This window comes from Urocampus carinirostris, chromosome 5 (genome assembly GCF_059441175.1).
Source record: "Urocampus carinirostris isolate Australia breed hairy pipefish chromosome 5, RoL_Ucar_1.0, whole genome shotgun sequence".
NCBI classification, from domain to species: Eukaryota; Metazoa; Chordata; class Actinopteri; order Syngnathiformes; family Syngnathidae; genus Urocampus; species Urocampus carinirostris.
The window spans coordinates 37,445,815-37,463,222 of NC_142353.1; the positions used below are offsets into that span (position 1 = coordinate 37,445,815).

General features: G+C 40.2%; 2 protein-coding genes across 2 annotated transcripts in view; one reads left to right on the plus strand and one right to left on the minus strand.

Annotated features, from left to right (window-relative positions):
• Positions 1-821: 821 nt before the first annotated feature.
• LOC148366224 (natterin-3-like) overlaps positions 822-17,408 on the minus strand; it is a 163,718-nt gene continuing 147,131 nt past the window's right edge. The window contains exon 5 of the mRNA XM_088335195.1: positions 822-979. The gene's annotated coding sequence lies outside the window, so the exon portion shown is untranslated. The remainder of the gene's footprint in view (positions 980-17,408) is intronic.
• Positions 1,976-17,408, plus strand: part of adamtsl2 (ADAMTS like 2) — a 41,400-nt gene continuing 25,967 nt past the window's right edge. The window contains exon 1 of the mRNA XM_088335194.1: positions 1,976-2,020. The gene's annotated coding sequence lies outside the window, so the exon portion shown is untranslated. The remainder of the gene's footprint in view (positions 2,021-17,408) is intronic.

A 17,408-nucleotide genomic window follows, 5' to 3' on the forward strand; every position in this document is an offset into this window, starting at 1 on the left:
CATCAGGCTCCCTGTTTGTAGAATGTTGTGACGTTTTTACAAAATAACTGCTTGCATCTGGTTTTGAAACCAATATGTATGAAAAAAAGGGTCAAAATGAGTTTAACCGATCTTGAGTAATTACAAGCAAGAGACAAGTTTAAAGTGGTATGTTTGTTGATTTTGGGACACGGGCTCTGGCATTATTCTCTTTACATAATTTTTTATCAAATCATCAAAAATAAATGTGCTGAAGACTAAGCTTTTGTCTGGGGCGCGGGTTTAGCAATTTAGTAAATTTGTCTCATAATATATGGTGTGGCTCTTTCCCAAAATAAAATTAATATATTTTGCTTTTGTGGCTCTTTGAGTCAAAAAGGTTCCCGACCCCTGCTTTAAGGGTATCATCGACAGGGTTGGGTAGGGTTACTCTAACTTGATTACTTTCGATGACTTACTCCAATACCAAATATGCTAATAAAAGACAAAAGAAACTAAATATGAATAAAATAATGACTCACAACACGTGGTAAGCTTTCTCTCCTGGCTTTGATCTCTTTGATCTCCGGCAAAACCAAGATAAAATGCGACAGAAACAAAATGAAAATAAATGCAAACAGCTTGCCAACATCATTTTTGCCGTTCCATGTATTCCGTTACTCCCCATACTGTCATGGTCGCCTTGGTGACCGTTCTACCCCGCCCCCTGGGCACCAGCTGAAGCAGTTCAACTAATTGCGTGTCTACTATTTACGGCTGGATTGTGGGTTTTGCGGGTGCTGGCTCATTATATACCTTTTCTGTTCTGTCATGCCTTGTCCTGTTTAGTTGAGTTGGAAGAAACCTGTGTTTGCACGTTTTTGTTAAAGCCTGTTTGTTCTGTCTTGTCCCTGAGTTTTGGACAACTTTTATTTTGGTAAATAAAAGTTTTTGATCGTCACGCAATTGAGTTCTCCCTTCCTGCCTCCTGCCTCCGTTCTGGTCCGGTCACCCCTTCCACCTCGTGACACATACCTGCACAAAATTTTGAAATTGTATTCATAATTAGTTTCTTTTGTCTTTTATTAGCATATTTGGTATTGGAGTCATCCAAAAGTAATTGAAAGTAATCCAGTTAAAGTAACCCTACCCAACCCTGATCATCGATCAGTACCCCAGGAGAGTGCATGAAAAAATGTGCTATGAAAATGTGTAAGTGGGGTTCCATTAGCAGCTCCATAAAAGGTTGTAGCAGAGTTTATCTCTCTTTTTTTACAAGATAAATATCTTAAATTATTTTAAGAAGCTGTACCAGTCCTTTTAAAGAGGATTTTATAGTTGATCCAATAGTTTAACCACTGTAAAATCCCTTTGACTTCATGACAGGTGTTTTTAGCAGCTGTGTCTTCATTTTTTACTTGTTTTTTTGGGGAATCGGCCAGTATTTTCTTGCGCTGTGATGTTGACGATCGTCTATGTGACAAGAATGTACACAATGCCAAATTCCGCCACCTAGCACACGACCGGCGCAGCACAAAAAGGCCATATCGGGCCTTGAGGAGACAGGCGGCGTCCGCTCACGTTTTTGTTGTTCTTGGCCGTCGGCCCGTTTCAGCTCTGTCTGGGCCGGGGTGCAGAGGAGCATTGTGGGAAGTCTGGAACCGGGCGAGGGAGGAAGCGGCGAGGTGTGAAGTGCACATCCACGGCCAGCCGCAGACTTCAGGTCCCGCTTAGAAGTTTCAGCCACCCACTTCATCAATTCAACCCCCCCCCCCTCACACACATATAGACAGACACAAAACCCAGCCTGCTGACTCAGGAAGAAGAGGAGGAGGAAGAGGGATGCAGGGAGCACACACCTTACCTCCCTCTTCCCTCCCTGCCTCCCTCCCTTCCACGCTTTCTTACTCCCTCGCTAGCGTCCCCTCACTCGGCGGTAGCCACGCACAACACAACACCGCTGATGCACAAACACACACACCTATGCACGCACACACACTACACACACACTGAGCGGCATCCTCAACACAAAGTCAGACGCCCTTGGACTGCAGCGGGGGAGGTGAGTGTGTCAGTATGTGAAAGCTGCTGTGGGTGTGTGTTTATGAGACACACCAGAACCATCAGACCTGTGTTTGTGTGTGTGTGTCTCTGTTTGCATGTGCGGTGCACGCGTGTGTTGCACCAGACCAAAACAAATCCATACAATTGTACTTTGAGTGTGTGTTCCTCTTAGGTTAAACCATAGCTTCTCTTAAGTTAGAAGTTAGAAGTTCTGGTATGGGTCTTCTCGGTTTGTCAAATGTTGTGCAAACAGTTTTATGGCAGAATCCACCTTAAGTTCTTTTAGAGGTTGCATGATTGCTTCTTTGAAATGTTCTCCCACAGAATCTACAAGAGTTTGTTCCGTTGTAGTTGCTGGAAAGTCCTAACTTTGGTCAACATCTGTCATGAAATGTTCTACCAGAAGTTCTTTGCTCATTTCAACTCACTGTTTATTAAAAGTTGTCCATGAGGTTTTCTGATGATGGGTACTACCTTAAGTTCTTTTAGAGGTTGCATGATTGCTTCTTTGAAAGGTTCTCCCACAGAATCTACAAGAGTTTGTTCCGTTGTAGTTGCTGGAAAGTCCTAACTTTGGTCAATATCTGTCATGAAATGTTCTACCAGAGGTTCTTTCCTCATTTCAACTCACTGTTTATTAAAAGTTGTCCATGAGGTTTTCTGATGATGGGTACGACCTTAAGTTCTTTTAGAGGTTGCATGATTGCTTCTTTGAAAGGTTCTCCCACAGAATCTACAAGAGTTTGTTCCGTTGTAGTTGCTGGAAAGTCCTAACTTTGGTCAACATCTGTCATGAAATGTTCTACCAGAGGTTCTTTGCTCATTTCAACTCACCGTTTATTAAAAGTTGTCCATGAGGTTTTCTGATGATGGGTACTACCTTAAGTTCTTTTAGAGGTTGCATGATTGCTTCTTTGAAAGGTTCTCCCACAGAATCTACAAGAGTTTGTTCCGTTGTAGTTGCAGAAAAGTCCTAACTTTGGTCAACATCTGTCATGAAATGTTCTACCAGAGGTTCTTTGCTCATTTCAACTCACCGTTTATTAAAAGTTGTCCATGAGGTTTTCTGATGATGGGTACTACCTTAAGTTCTTTTAGAGGTTGCATGATTGCTTCTTTGAAAGGTTCTCCCACAGAATCTACAAGAGTTTGTTCCGTTGTAGTTGCTGGAAAGTCCTAACTTTGGTCAATATCTGTCATGAAATGTTCTACCAGAGGTTCTTTCCTCATTTCAACTCACTGTTTATTAAAAGTTGTCCATGAGGTTTTCTGATGATGGGTACGACCTTAAGTTCTTTTAGAGGTTGCATGATTGCTTCTTTGAAAGGTTCTCCCACAGAATCTACAAGAGTTTGTTCCGTTGTAGTTGCTGGAAAGTCCTAACTTTGGTCAACATCTGTCATGAAATGTTCTACCAGAGGTTCTTTGCTCATTTCAACTCACCGTTTATTAAAAGTTGTCCATGAGGTTTTCTGATGATGGGTACTACCTTAAGTTCTTTTAGAGGTTGCATGATTGCTTCTTTGAAAGGTTCTCCCACAGAATCTACAAGAGTTTGTTCCGTTGTAGTTGCTGGAAAGTCCTAACTTTGGTCAATATCTGTCATGAAATGTTCTACCAGAGGTTCTTTCCTCATTTCAACTCACTGTTTATTAAAAGTTGTCCATGAGGTTTTCTGATGATGGGTACGACCTTAAGTTCTTTTAGAGGTTGCATGATTGCTTCTTTGAAAGGTTCTCCCACAGAATCTACAAGAGTTTGTTCCGTTGTAGTTGCTGGAAAGTCCTAACTTTGGTCAACATCTGTCATGAAATGTTCTACCAGAGGTTCTTTGCTCATTTCAACTCACCGTTTATTAAAAGTTGTCCATGAGGTTTTCTGATGATGGGTACTACCTTAAGTTCTTTTAGAGGTTGCATGATTGCTTCTTTGAAAGGTTCTCCCACAGAATCTACAAGAGTTTGTTCCGTTGTAGTTGCAGAAAAGTCCTAACTTTGGTCAACATCTGTCATGAAATGTTCTACCAGAGGTTCTTTGCTCATTTCAACTCACCGTTTATTAAAAGTTGTCCATGAGGTTTTCTGATGATGGGTACTACCTTAAGTTCTTTTAGAGGTTGCATGATTGCTTCTTTGAAAGGTTCTCCCACAGAATCTACAAGAGTTTGTTCCGTTGTAGTTGCTGGAAAGTCCTAACTTTGGTCAACATCTGTCATGAAATGTTCTACCAGAGGTTCTTTGCTCATTTCAACTCACCGTTTATTAAAAGTTGTCCATGAGGTTTTCTGATGATGGGTACTACCTTAAGTTCTTTTAGAGGTTGCATGATTGCTTCTTTGAAAGGTTCTCCCACAGAATCTACAAGAGTTTGTTCCGTTGTAGTTGCAGAAAAGTCCTAACTTTGGTCAACATCTGTCATGAAATGTTCTACCAGAGGTTCTTTGCTCATTTCAACTCACCGTTTATTAAAAGTTGTCCATGAGGTTTTCTGATGATGGGTACTACCTTAAGTTCTTTTAGAGGTTGCATGATTGCTTCTTTGAAAGGTTCTCCCACAGAATCTACAAGAGTTTGTTCCGTTGTAGTTGCAGAAAAGTCCTAACTTTGGTCAACATCTGTCATGAAATGTTCTACCAGAGGTTCTTTGCTCATTTCAACTCACCGTTTATTAAAAGTTGTCCATGAGGTTTTCTGATGATGGGTACTACCTTAAGTTCTTTTAGAGGTTGCATGATTGCTTCTTTGAAAGGTTCTCCCACAGAATCTACAAGAGTTTGTTCCGTTGTAGTTGCTGGAAAGTCCTAACTTTGGTCAATATCTGTCATGAAATGTTCTACCAGAGGTTCTTTCCTCATTTCAACTCACTGTTTATTAAAAGTTGTCCATGAGGTTTTCTGATGATGGGTACGACCTTAAGTTCTTTTAGAGGTTGCATGATTGCTTCTTTGAAAGGTTCTCCCACAGAATCTACAAGAGTTTGTTCCGTTGTAGTTGCTGGAAAGTCCTAACTTTGGTCAACATCTGTCATGAAATGTTCTACCAGAGGTTCTTTGCTCATTTCAACTCACCGTTTATTAAAAGTTGTCCATGAGGTTTTCTGATGATGGGTACTACCTTAAGTTCTTTTAGAGGTTGCATGATTGCTTCTTTGAAAGGTTCTCCCACAGAATCTACAAGAGTTTGTTCCGTTGTAGTTGCAGAAAAGTCCTAACTTTGGTCAACATCTGTCATGAAATGTTCTACCAGAGGTTCTTTGCTCATTTCAACTCACCGTTTATTAAAAGTTGTCCATGAGGTTTTCTGATGATGGGTACTACCTTAAGTTCTTTTAGAGGTTACATGATTGCTTCTTTGAAAGGTTCTCCCACAGAATCTACAAGAGTTTGTTCCGTTGTAGTTGCTGGAAAGTCCTAACTTTGGTCAATATCTGTCATGAAATGTTCTACCAGAGGTTCTTTCCTCATTTCAACTCACCGTTTATTAAAAGTTGTCCATGAGGTTTTCTGATGATGGGTACTACCTTAAGTTCTTTTAGAGGTTGCATGATTGCTTCTTTGAAAGGTTCTCCCACAGAATCTACAAGAGTTTGTTCCGTTGTAGTTGCTGGAAAGTCCTAACTTTGGTCAACATCTGTCATGAAATGTTCTACCAGAGGTTCTTTGCTCATTTCAACTCACCGTTTATTAAAAGTTGTCCATGAGGTTTTCTGATGATGGGTACTACCTTAAGTTCTTTTAGAGGTTACATGATTGCCTCTTTGAAAGGTTCTCCCACAGAATCTTCAAGAGTTTGTTCCGTTGTAGTTGCAAGAAAGTCCTAAGTTTGGTCCACATTTGTCATGAAATGTTCTACCAGAGGTTCTTTCCTCATTTCAACTCACCGTTTATTAAAAGTCGTTCATGAGGTTTTCTGATGATGGGTACTACCTTAAGTTCTTTTAGAGGTTGCATGATTGCTTCTTTGAAATGTTCTCCCACAGAATCTACAAGAGTTTGTTCCGTTGTAGTTGCTGGAAAGTCCTAACTTTGGTCAACTTCTGTCATTAAATGTTCTACCAGAGGTTCTTTCCTCATTTCAACTCACTGTTTATTAAAAGTTGTTCATGAGGTTTTCTGATGATGGGTACTACTTTAAGTTCTTTTAGAGGGTGCATGATTGCTTCTTTGAAAGGTTCTCCCACAGAATCTACAAGAGTTTGTTCCGTTGTAGTTGCTGGAAAGTCCTAACTTTGGTCAACTTCTGTCATTAAATGTTCTACCAGAGGTTCTTTCCTCATTTCAACTCACTGTTTATTAAAAGTTGTTCATGAGGTTTTCTGATGATGGGTACTACTTTAAGTTCTTTTAGAGGGTGCATGATTGCTTCTTTGAAAGGTTCTCCCACAGAATCTACAAGAGTTTGTTCCGTTGTAGTTGCTGGAAAGTCCTAACTTTGGTCAACATCTGTCATGAAATGTTCTACCAGAGGTTCTTTGCTCATTTCAACTCACTGTTTATTAAAAGTTGTTCATGAGGTTTTCTGATGATGGGTACTACTTTAAGTTCTTTTAGAGGTTGCATGATTGCTTCTTTGAAAGGTTCTCCCACAGAATCTACAAGAGTTTGTTCCGTTGTTGTTGCTGGAAAGTCCTAACTTTGGTCAACATCTGTCATGAAATGTTCTACCAGAGGTTCTTTGCTCATTTCAACTCACTGTTTATTAAAAGTTGTTCATGAGGTTTTCTGATGATGGGTACTACTTTAAGTTCTTTTAGAGGTTGCATGATTGCTTCTTTGAAAGGTTCTCCCACAGAATCTACAAGAGTTTGTTCCGTTGTAGTTGCTGGAAAGTCCTAACTTTGGTCAATATCTGTCATGAAATGTTCTACCAGAGGTTCTTTCCTCATTTCAACTCACCGTTTATTAAAAGTTGTCCATGAGGTTTTCTGATGATGGGTACTACCTTAAGTTCTTTTAGAGGTTGCATGATTGCTTCTTTGAAAGGTTCTCCCACAGAATCTACAAGAGTTTGTTCCGTTGTAGTTGCTGGAAAGTCCTAACTTTGGTCAACATCTGTCATGAAATGTTCTACCAGAGGTTCTTTGCTCATTTCAACTCACCGTTTATTAAAAGTTGTCCATGAGGTTTTCTGATGATGGGTACTACCTTAAGTTCTTTTAGAGGTTACATGATTGCCTCTTTGAAAGGTTCTCCCACAGAATCTTCAAGAGTTTGTTCCGTTGTAGTTGCAAGAAAGTCCTAAGTTTGGTCCACATTTGTCATGAAATGTTCTACCAGAGGTTCTTTCCTCATTTCAACTCACCGTTTATTAAAAGTCGTTCATGAGGTTTTCTGATGATGGGTACTACCTTAAGTTCTTTTAGAGGTTGCATGATTGCTTCTTTGAAATGTTCTCCCACAGAATCTACAAGAGTTTGTTCCGTTGTAGTTGCTGGAAAGTCCTAACTTTGGTCAACTTCTGTCATTAAATGTTCTACCAGAGGTTCTTTCCTCATTTCAACTCACTGTTTATTAAAAGTTGTTCATGAGGTTTTCTGATGATGGGTACTACTTTAAGTTCTTTTAGAGGTTGCATGATTGCTTCTTTGAAAGGTTCTCCCACAGAATCTACAAGAGTTTGTTCCGTTGTAGTTGCTGGAAAGTCCTAACTTTGGTCAACTTCTGTCATTAAATGTTCTACCAGAGGTTCTTTCCTCATTTCAACTCACTGTTTATTAAAAGTTGTTCATGAGGTTTTCTGATGATGGGTACTACTTTAAGTTCTTTTAGAGGGTGCATGATTGCTTCTTTGAAAGGTTCTCCCACAGAATCTACAAGAGTTTGTTCCGTTGTAGTTGCTGGAAAGTCCTAACTTTGGTCAACATCTGTCATGAAATGTTCTACCAGAGGTTCTTTGCTCATTTCAACTCACTGTTTATTAAAAGTTGTTCATGAGGTTTTCTGATGATGGGTACTACTTTAAGTTCTTTTAGAGGTTGCATGATTGCTTCTTTGAAAGGTTCTCCCACAGAATCTACAAGAGTTTGTTCCGTTGTTGTTGCTGGAAAGTCCTAACTTTGGTCAACATCTGTCATGAAATGTTCTACCAGAGGTTCTTTGCTCATTTCAACTCACTGTTTATTAAAAGTTGTTCATGAGGTTTTCTGATGATGGGTACTACTTTAAGTTCTTTTAGAGGTTGCATGATTGCTTCTTTGAAAGGTTCTCCCACAGAATCTACAAGAGTTTGTTCCGTTGTAGTTGCTGGAAAGTCCTAACTTTGGTCAATATCTGTCATGAAATGTTCTACCAGAGGTTCTTTCCTCATTTCAACTCACCGTTTATTAAAAGTTGTCCATGAGGTTTTCTGATGATGGGTACTACCTTAAGTTCTTTTAGAGGTTGCATGATTGCTTCTTTGAAAGGTTCTCCCACAGAATCTACAAGAGTTTGTTCCGTTGTAGTTGCTGGAAAGTCCTAACTTTGGTCAACATCTGTCATGAAATGTTCTACCAGAGGTTCTTTGCTCATTTCAACTCACCGTTTATTAAAAGTTGTCCATGAGGTTTTCTGATGATGGGTACTACCTTAAGTTCTTTTAGAGGTTACATGATTGCCTCTTTGAAAGGTTCTCCCACAGAATCTTCAAGAGTTTGTTCCGTTGTAGTTGCAAGAAAGTCCTAAGTTTGGTCCACATTTGTCATGAAATGTTCTACCAGAGGTTCTTTCCTCATTTCAACTCACCGTTTATTAAAAGTCGTTCATGAGGTTTTCTGATGATGGGTACTACCTTAAGTTCTTTTAGAGGTTGCATGATTGCTTCTTTGAAATGTTCTCCCACAGAATCTACAAGAGTTTGTTCCGTTGTAGTTGCTGGAAAGTCCTAACTTTGGTCAACTTCTGTCATTAAATGTTCTACCAGAGGTTCTTTCCTCATTTCAACTCACTGTTTATTAAAAGTTGTTCATGAGGTTTTCTGATGATGGGTACTACTTTAAGTTCTTTTAGAGGGTGCATGATTGCTTCTTTGAAAGGTTCTCCCACAGAATCTACAAGAGTTTGTTCCGTTGTAGTTGCTGGAAAGTCCTAACTTTGGTCAACATCTGTCATGAAATGTTCTACCAGAGGTTCTTTGCTCATTTCAACTCACTGTTTATTAAAAGTTGTTCATGAGGTTTTCTGATGATGGGTACTACTTTAAGTTCTTTTAGAGGGTGCATGATTGCTTCTTTGAAAGGTTCTCCCACAGAATCTACAAGAGTTTGTTCCGTTGTTGTTGCTGGAAAGTCCTAACTTTGGTCAACATCTGTCATGAAATGTTCTACCAGAGGTTCTTTCCTCATTTCAACTCACCGTTTATTAAAAGTTGTCCATGAGGTTTTCTGATGATGGGTACTGCAGTAGCTCAGGAGGTAGAGCGATCGTTTTAGGATTAAGGGCTCCCAGTTTTAATCCCGGCTTGTCCGTGTTACACGCCGAAGTGTCCTTGGGTAAGACACTGAACCCCCAATACCCCCAATAAGCAGGTTAGCGCCTTACATGGCTGCACAGATCACGGCCGCTATTGGGAAATGTGAAGCACAATGTAAAGCGCTTTGGGAAGTCATTGACTTGAAAAGCGCTATATAAATTTCATTTCATTTCAAGAAAGTCCTAAGTTGGTCCACATTTGTCATGACATGTTCTACCAGAAGTTCTTTCCTCATTTCAACTCACTGTTTATCAAAAGATGGTCATGAGGTTTATGATGGGTTCTACGTTAAGTTCTTTAAAGTCTTTTAACTAAAGTTCCTTCATGGTCATTCTTCTTTAGTTAATGAGGTTTTATTATGATGGGAACTACTTTAAGTTCTTTTAGAAGTTGCATGGTTGTTTCTTTGAAAGGTTTTCCCACGGAATCTAGAAGGGCCTGTTTCATTTTAGTTCCAGGAAAGTCCTACCCTAGGTCACAAAATTTTCTATCAAATGTTCTTCCCCCATTTCAACTCAATGTTTATCAAAAGATGGTCATGAGGTTTATGATGGGTTCTACGTTAAGTTCTTTAAAGTCTTTTAACTGAAGTTCCTTCATGGTCATTCTATCTTTGAGACATCTAACATCGCTTAAATCGTCAGACACAAAAGTTACTCTTTAAGCTCCACCAAAGAGTTTCTTTTCATCGGTTCATTTTAAAGGTCTGTTAAAGTGTCTTTTTTAACTAGTTTCAATATTTTCCTTTGAGTGCAGCAAAATTACGCGACATTCTTAAGCACAACAAGTTTTGTAGCAGTTCTTTCATACTTCTTTAGATTCCCTGTCAAAGTCTGGACCGTGCCGGAAGGTTGCGGTAGATGCAAATGCTGGCAAAACGGTGCAGACGTCTAAAAAAATGGGTTTTAAATACTCCATTTAAGTGGATCAAAGTTATTCTAAAATAATTCGATGTTGTGTTTAACGTATCCAATTTTGTACAAATTTAGTCTAAAAATGTTGTTTAAAGATGTCTTCTCAACTTACATTTTTAGCCCAATACAATAAACCTGGGGCAGCACGGCGGGCAGTGGTTAGCGCATGTGCGGCACAGTTCATGTCATGGGAACCCCGTGCTTGCGTGGGTTTCCTCCGGGCACTCCGGTTTCCTCCCGCATTCCAAAGACATGCATTTCAGGTGAATTGGCCGGTCCAAATTGTCCCCAAGTGTGACTGAGCGAGTGAGTTGTCTGTCCCCGTGTGCCCTGCGATTGGCTGGCAACCAGTTCAGGGTGTCCCCTGCCCACTGCCCGATGATTGCTGGGATGGGCTCCAGCACCCCCGCGACCCTACTGAGGATAAGCGGTGCAGCTAATGAGATGAGATGAGACAATAAACCTGAGAGGTGTGACATAAATCTGTCCTGAAGTGGAGATCGCAAAGTGAAATGGGCGTATAGTGATGGATAGAAACCTATGCGTCGCTTAGGGGTGGCCAACCCGGTCCTCGAGAGCAGCATGTTTCTTGCTTCGGAGCCCAGAACCTGGGCTTGGAGAATAGAGATCTCTAAAACATGCAGGACATGCGGCTCTCAAGGACTGGGCTTTCCACCCCTGGTGTAGCTAATCCATTCTGAACCCCTGGTACCCCAGATAAATCCGTTCGAAAAACAAAAAAGTGTATAGGACGTAGTAATTAGAAGTAAATATGTGTATATGATTAAATCACGTTATACATAAACAGTACATGTAAAGGAAACGTGGCCATTTATTTACTTTTGGTGTGACGTGACTTGAGCTGGCAGAGTGGGGTAACGAGTGGATGCAGGGGTTTCGGCGATTGCCTCTTGAAAATGAAACACATTTTAAAACTTTTACATGTTAAGATTGGTATTCCCCTTGGGAGATTTCCTTGCTTTCATCACGCCACCTCCTTTTTGTTTGATAATTGCCTCGATTGTTGATTATTTAAAGCCGATGCAACTAGACGTGCACCTTCTTTGTATTTCTTGATATTTGCTAGCTTTGTTTCCACACTTATCATGTTTTTGCTACCCCTTAAGCATCATTTGCGGCCTCGTGACTCATAGCACATAAATACAGTACGAAAAACACCTTATTTTATTGCCGACTTGCAAAGTTTTTATGAAGGACACAAGATTTACCAGCTCAGTAGCCTAGATGGTAAGGCGCCCGCTTTGAGACTGGGAGGTCGGTGGTTCGCGCCCCGGCCGAGTCATTCCTAAGACTTAAAAAGTGGTCGGCGGCGCCCTCTGTTGGCTGCGGCTGCATCGGCTCGCTACAACGGGTCGGGTGCAATCGACATTTCGTTCTGTGTACATTGTTACACAGAATGACAATACAAGGAAATTATTATTATTATTATTATTATTTAGTACGGAATGAAGAGAAAGGCATCGTGGGAGGTAGTTCTGCCAATATATTGTCTGCATTTCATGATGCAGTGATACAAACCAATCGGAGACCAGTGATTTATGTGACATTGACTGATATCAGACAGACATCTGAGAGACATCTTGTCATAAAATCAATAAGTTATTGGATAAAGGAAACATTGTGAGGTTAATGTCGTGAAATGGGGTGAACACAGCGAAGAGTGGCCCAATAAAACATTTCATAACATGCATTTCAGGTGAATTGGCCGGTCCAAATTGTCCCTAGGTGTGAATGAGCGAATGCGTTGTCTGTCCCTGTGTGCCCTGCGATTGGCTGGCAACCAGTTCAGGGTGTCCCCTGCCCACTGCCCGGAGATGGCTGGGATGGGCTCCAGCCCCCCCGCGACCCTAATGAGGATAAGCGGTACGGCTAATGAGATGAGATGAGATGAGATTTCACACTGTAAAGGGTAAATGTTGTAAGGCGGGGTCGATGTATCCCGGGATATACTTTAAAAGTGTCTTTTAAATGAAAATGTTGAGTCTTATAAAATTCTTTTACACTCTCTATATAACCAGCTTTTGATGAATGGGAAAATTATAAAAACAGAAAGTCCAGAAGGGGTTTTAAAATGGCAAAATAGCAAATGGTTATTGTAATAGCCATAGAAGTGAATAGACAGTAGAGCCTCAATGGACCAGGCAAGAATTGAAAGAAAGCAAAGACCTAAATACTCAAAAAACGATGAGACAACGACTTAAATGTATGTGTCTTACTGTCTACTTGTGTGTCTTACTGTAGTGTGTCCTAGGATAGTGTTTATTTTTTATCTTCTAGACATTGAGGTCTGAGAGAAACGTGATTTCAATTTTCTGTTCCTACTGTAGAATTAACAATAAGATGACTTTGACTTAAACATGGGCACCAGTGTCTGAAACTCAGGACAAAAAGTTACAGGACACAACTCTGAAAAGTTGCCTGCCCAGCCATAAAGTTACCTGCCCCATTTTTCCCAACTTGAAACACAATAACACAACTCATCGCAAAAAAACAAAACATAAAAAAAAACATTTTGCAAAGTATTTGTCAGGTTTTCAATGTAAATCTCTTGAATTTCTGTCTCAAGGTAATTAGCTTGTTTTTATATTACTAAATATAAAAACAATGTTTCTCATACACACACACACATAAAGTAACGTTTCAACAATGAGTGTAATTATATCTCTTGTACGTTTATCAATCTTGTATTCTTTTATTTTGAAGTCGTGTTCTTGCGTGTACTGATTTCCATGACGAAAATAAACCACTCCCTCTCTCGGTTTTGGGATCTCAGCCAGGAAGGACGTGAGTACTTTGCTTCCACCATCATGTCGAATTAAACTATATACATTTAGTTTATCTGTGCAAATATAGCCACTAAATAGTTTTAATAATGTCTATCCCTGACAGTATTAAGGATTGATAGTCAGAATATATAACAGAACAACACTTTAAAATTAAGTTTATTATAAATCTACTTATAACATTCATTGTATGTATATGACATCGCTGTTTTCCATCTGCCATCAGTATGAACCTGTATTTCCTCATCTTCATTCATGCAATGTTTTTGCTGCGTCGTCTGCTCCAAGCCACGTGAACTCCTCTTTCCACGATGCTTTTAATGTACGTTTACGTTTTGTAACGTCATACATTTTGTTAGCTTCTTTTGAATCTTTCTTCTGGGGCAGAGGTTTTGGCTTGATTCCTAACCACTTCTTCTTTGTTCTTGTGTTCTCTGTGCGTCTACGTTGGAAAATGATATGCAAATGCACGACCTTATAACGCTCGGGAGAGTCCGGAAACACGAAGATATTCGATGCAGGGCGGAGACATTGTGTAAGTTGTACGCCCTACGTAAAAGATCCAGGCCCCGGGCGTCCGGGCAGACGTTATTTCAGACACTGGCAAAACACTTGTCACAAAGGGGGATGGGTTGATACAAAGTAGAGTATTTATAAAATAACACGATAGAACTTGATGACATGAAAATCCATCGAAAGCAGGGCTCTCCAACGTAGTATGGGAAAGCTGAGGAGCCCGTGGACCTGTTCTGAAAATAGCTCACCAGTGCTGGGTCATTGTGATTTTCTAGTAAAATGACTCAGTGGTTTTGGCAGTGATAAAGTTAAAACTCATATGAACTCTATGTTGGCAGAATTAAACAAATAAAAACAAGCATTAAGGTAAATAAAATTTATTAGCATTGTCCGGTAGCCCATCGGCCACCACACTCGCCCCGGCCAGGGCTGCGGCCACTCTGCGCGCCCCCGTGTGTCTAGTTAACTTCTTTCACACAGGAAACAGATAAATACACCGGAAATGCGACTTCAAAATAAAAGAGTACAAAACTGATAAACGTACAAGAGATGCAATTAGACTGATTATTGAAATGTTACTTCATGTGTGTGTGTGTGTGTGTGAAAGATTGTTTTTATATCTAGGAATATAAAAACAAGTTATATTCACACAGTGAATTCTGAGAAATTTTACAACCAAAACGACCAACCTATCAGCAGTAGGTCGCTAAGAAAACCTTTAAATGGAAGCTAAATAAACAATGTATGCTCATTGTTAAGATACTTTATGACGAAAAGCCACAAACAGACTTTAATGAGACGAAAGCACCAGCAAACCAATGGGTGAGCGGTAGAGGTGGCCGTATCCTTACACACAGGCACTCCCTTTGTTCGGTCAGTGCAGTTTACACTGAAAGTAAATGGGACGATATCTTCCCATTTGCAGTATTTTGTGACATTTTTACAAAACAACTCTGCCTGCATCTGGTTTTAAAAATGATGGCCAAAATGGGCTTCAACACTCTAAAGTAACTGAGGTAAGGAGACAAATTTAAGTGGTATATTATTAATATGGGACACAGGCTCTCGCATTTGTATCATTTCATAGATTTGATCAAATCATCAAATGTCAAACAGTGAAATAAATTGAGGGGGGTGAGATACAAACAGAGTTGGTGGATACAACCGGAATGTTTGATGTTTGATCTTACATTACACATAGTCCAGTGTTTTTCCCGAATTGCTCAGTCCACATATTGGATTGGATGGATTTGTGAAGTACATGTGAAGTGCAATCAAAATAAACAGTAAACAAAATGATAAAATAACAATCAACATGAACATAAACATGCACAGAAACGTACATAAACACAGTGACAGTGAAAACAAATAACAGTTAGGTTACCAGGTTACTGAAAAAAACTACGCAGTTTAAAATGGTTATCAAATTGCGTGCTCTTTGTGCTAATAAGTACAGATGCTCCCCTACTTACGACCATTTGACTTCCGTAAAACGGTAGATACAAACATTTTTTTCGGGATCTCGAAACATTTCCGGACATTGCTGTTAAATTTTGTATTGTGTGCACCTTTTTCCGAGCACAGGACATTACTGTAGTGCTTCTTTCTGCCACTACCGGCATGTGGCGCTGTGAGAGCTCACCCAGCATCCATTCCAAAGAAGAAATCCACTTCCTCTTCCTAGTTCTTGTGTAATCATTCTACACTGTATCTCCAGCGCGTTAAGAACTTTGACACTTTTATTGTTTAATATCTCGTGCATCCATTCAATATGGTTGGTGTGAAGTGTAAAGAACAGGTGAGACGTTTCATTTGAAATTTAAGTGGAATAAGAAAGCTTGATGCGATTGAAAAAATGGTTGGAATGTTTTTTTTTTCGGCCACGTTCTATCACGGAGGAGGAATTGGCCTAACTGTTGAAGCTCATCTTCCAAAAGAAAGTTAAACTTAACTTTATTTATCTTTATAGAGTTCGAGAGCGTTCTCCATCCGGGCACCGGTGCTGTGGAATGCTCTTCCCCCTGAGATCCGATCTGCAACTTCAGTGGAAATTTTTAAATCTAAGCTTAAAACTCACTTCTACTTCTTAACCTATACTTTTTGTGGAAAATATCGCTGTATTATTTGGGATTGCAACATCCTTTGCTGTCTGGTAATCCTGGAAGGGGGACACCACATGTGAGGTCAAGGTTTCTTCATTTTCCTCATGTTGAGGTTTTTTGAGTTTTTCCTTGCCCTCATGTTGGTTCCAGATCAGGGGATGGTGTAATAATAGTCTGAAAAATAGTCCGTGTAATATAGTTTATGTAATATAGTCTGTGTAATAACCTGTGAAGCCCTTTGAGACTCTTTGTGATTAAGGGCTATACAAATAAAAATGACTTGAAAAAATGACATAGTATTTTATAAAATGTTTATTTTTAGTACAAAACGATACAGGTTACTTATACAAACCTCAAACATACTTCTATAAACCGTAAACATACAAAATATAGCACTGAAGCAACTTACCAACAAATGTAACTTACGAACGATCGTCTCTTTTGTAAGTAGGGAAGCTTCTATAACCAAAAGTAGCTCTCAGCTTTAAAAACGGTCGGTGATCCCTGATCGAAAGTAAACTACACTGACACAAATGATGACAAACTAATGCTATTTTAGAAATGACACAGACAGTTTCATTCGTCCCAATTTGATTTTTGTTAGAAGAAATTAACAATGCCATTCACTGTTTGGTCTCGACCACGTCTGCTCTCCTCTCTTGGCTTTCGACTTGTTTACAATCCCGACCACGTTTTTGCTCTTCTGTCCCGGCTACTGACCCCTTTTTTCCGTTCCCGACGCCGCCATCGCTCGCCGCGGAGGTCCAGCTTCCGCGTTCAGAGTGACCTGCTTCCGGCGTCCGGCGATCCCCGGGTCGTGGGCGCAACCCTCTCCCTTTCTTCTCATAAAACTTTTGATAAACGTTACGCGAGTGGGTCCTGTTTCCATTCTGGTCCTGACACCCGGAAGGGGGATTACCTCATGTGCAGTCCCTTCTCAAAGTTTCTTCATTTTCCTCATGTTGACGTTTTTGAGTTTTTCCTTGCCCTCATGTAGGTTTTAGATCAGGGGATGTTGTCATAATAGTTTGTAGTTTGCAATAATATGTGGTCTGTGCAGCCCTTTGAGACTCTTTGTGATTAAGGGCGTCACAAATAAACATGACTTGACTTGACCGTCTTCTCCGGGCCTTGAGACTGTTTGGATTTTTAGGTTTGTGTACGTCGGAGTGTGTGATTGGGACTGTGTGTGTTTTTGACAATTGTGGTATGTGTGTGTCTGGGTGACTACAAGACACTGTGCGCATGAGTTGGTTGTGCTTGACTCTGCATGTATTTGTGAGAGGATGTATGAACCCCTTTGTGAGTGATGTCCATTGTCACCATTTGTGTATGTATCTACGGATTAAGCAAGCCTTCACGTTAACGATAAACCGAGCTGGCATTGACGTCTGGATAGTAATAATAGTGCTAGCGTACATTGACGTCACGCTAACAAAAACTTCAGCTCACATGGGCCTCACGTTGCCACGTGTTAATGCCGCGCCAAAAACAACATTTGGGCTACTCGCATTGTTGTCACAGCAGATTTCGCTTTCGCTTTTTTGTTAGCCAACGAGCTAAACATTTACAAGCTCGAGCAAAAGACTGGTTAGCTTGTCA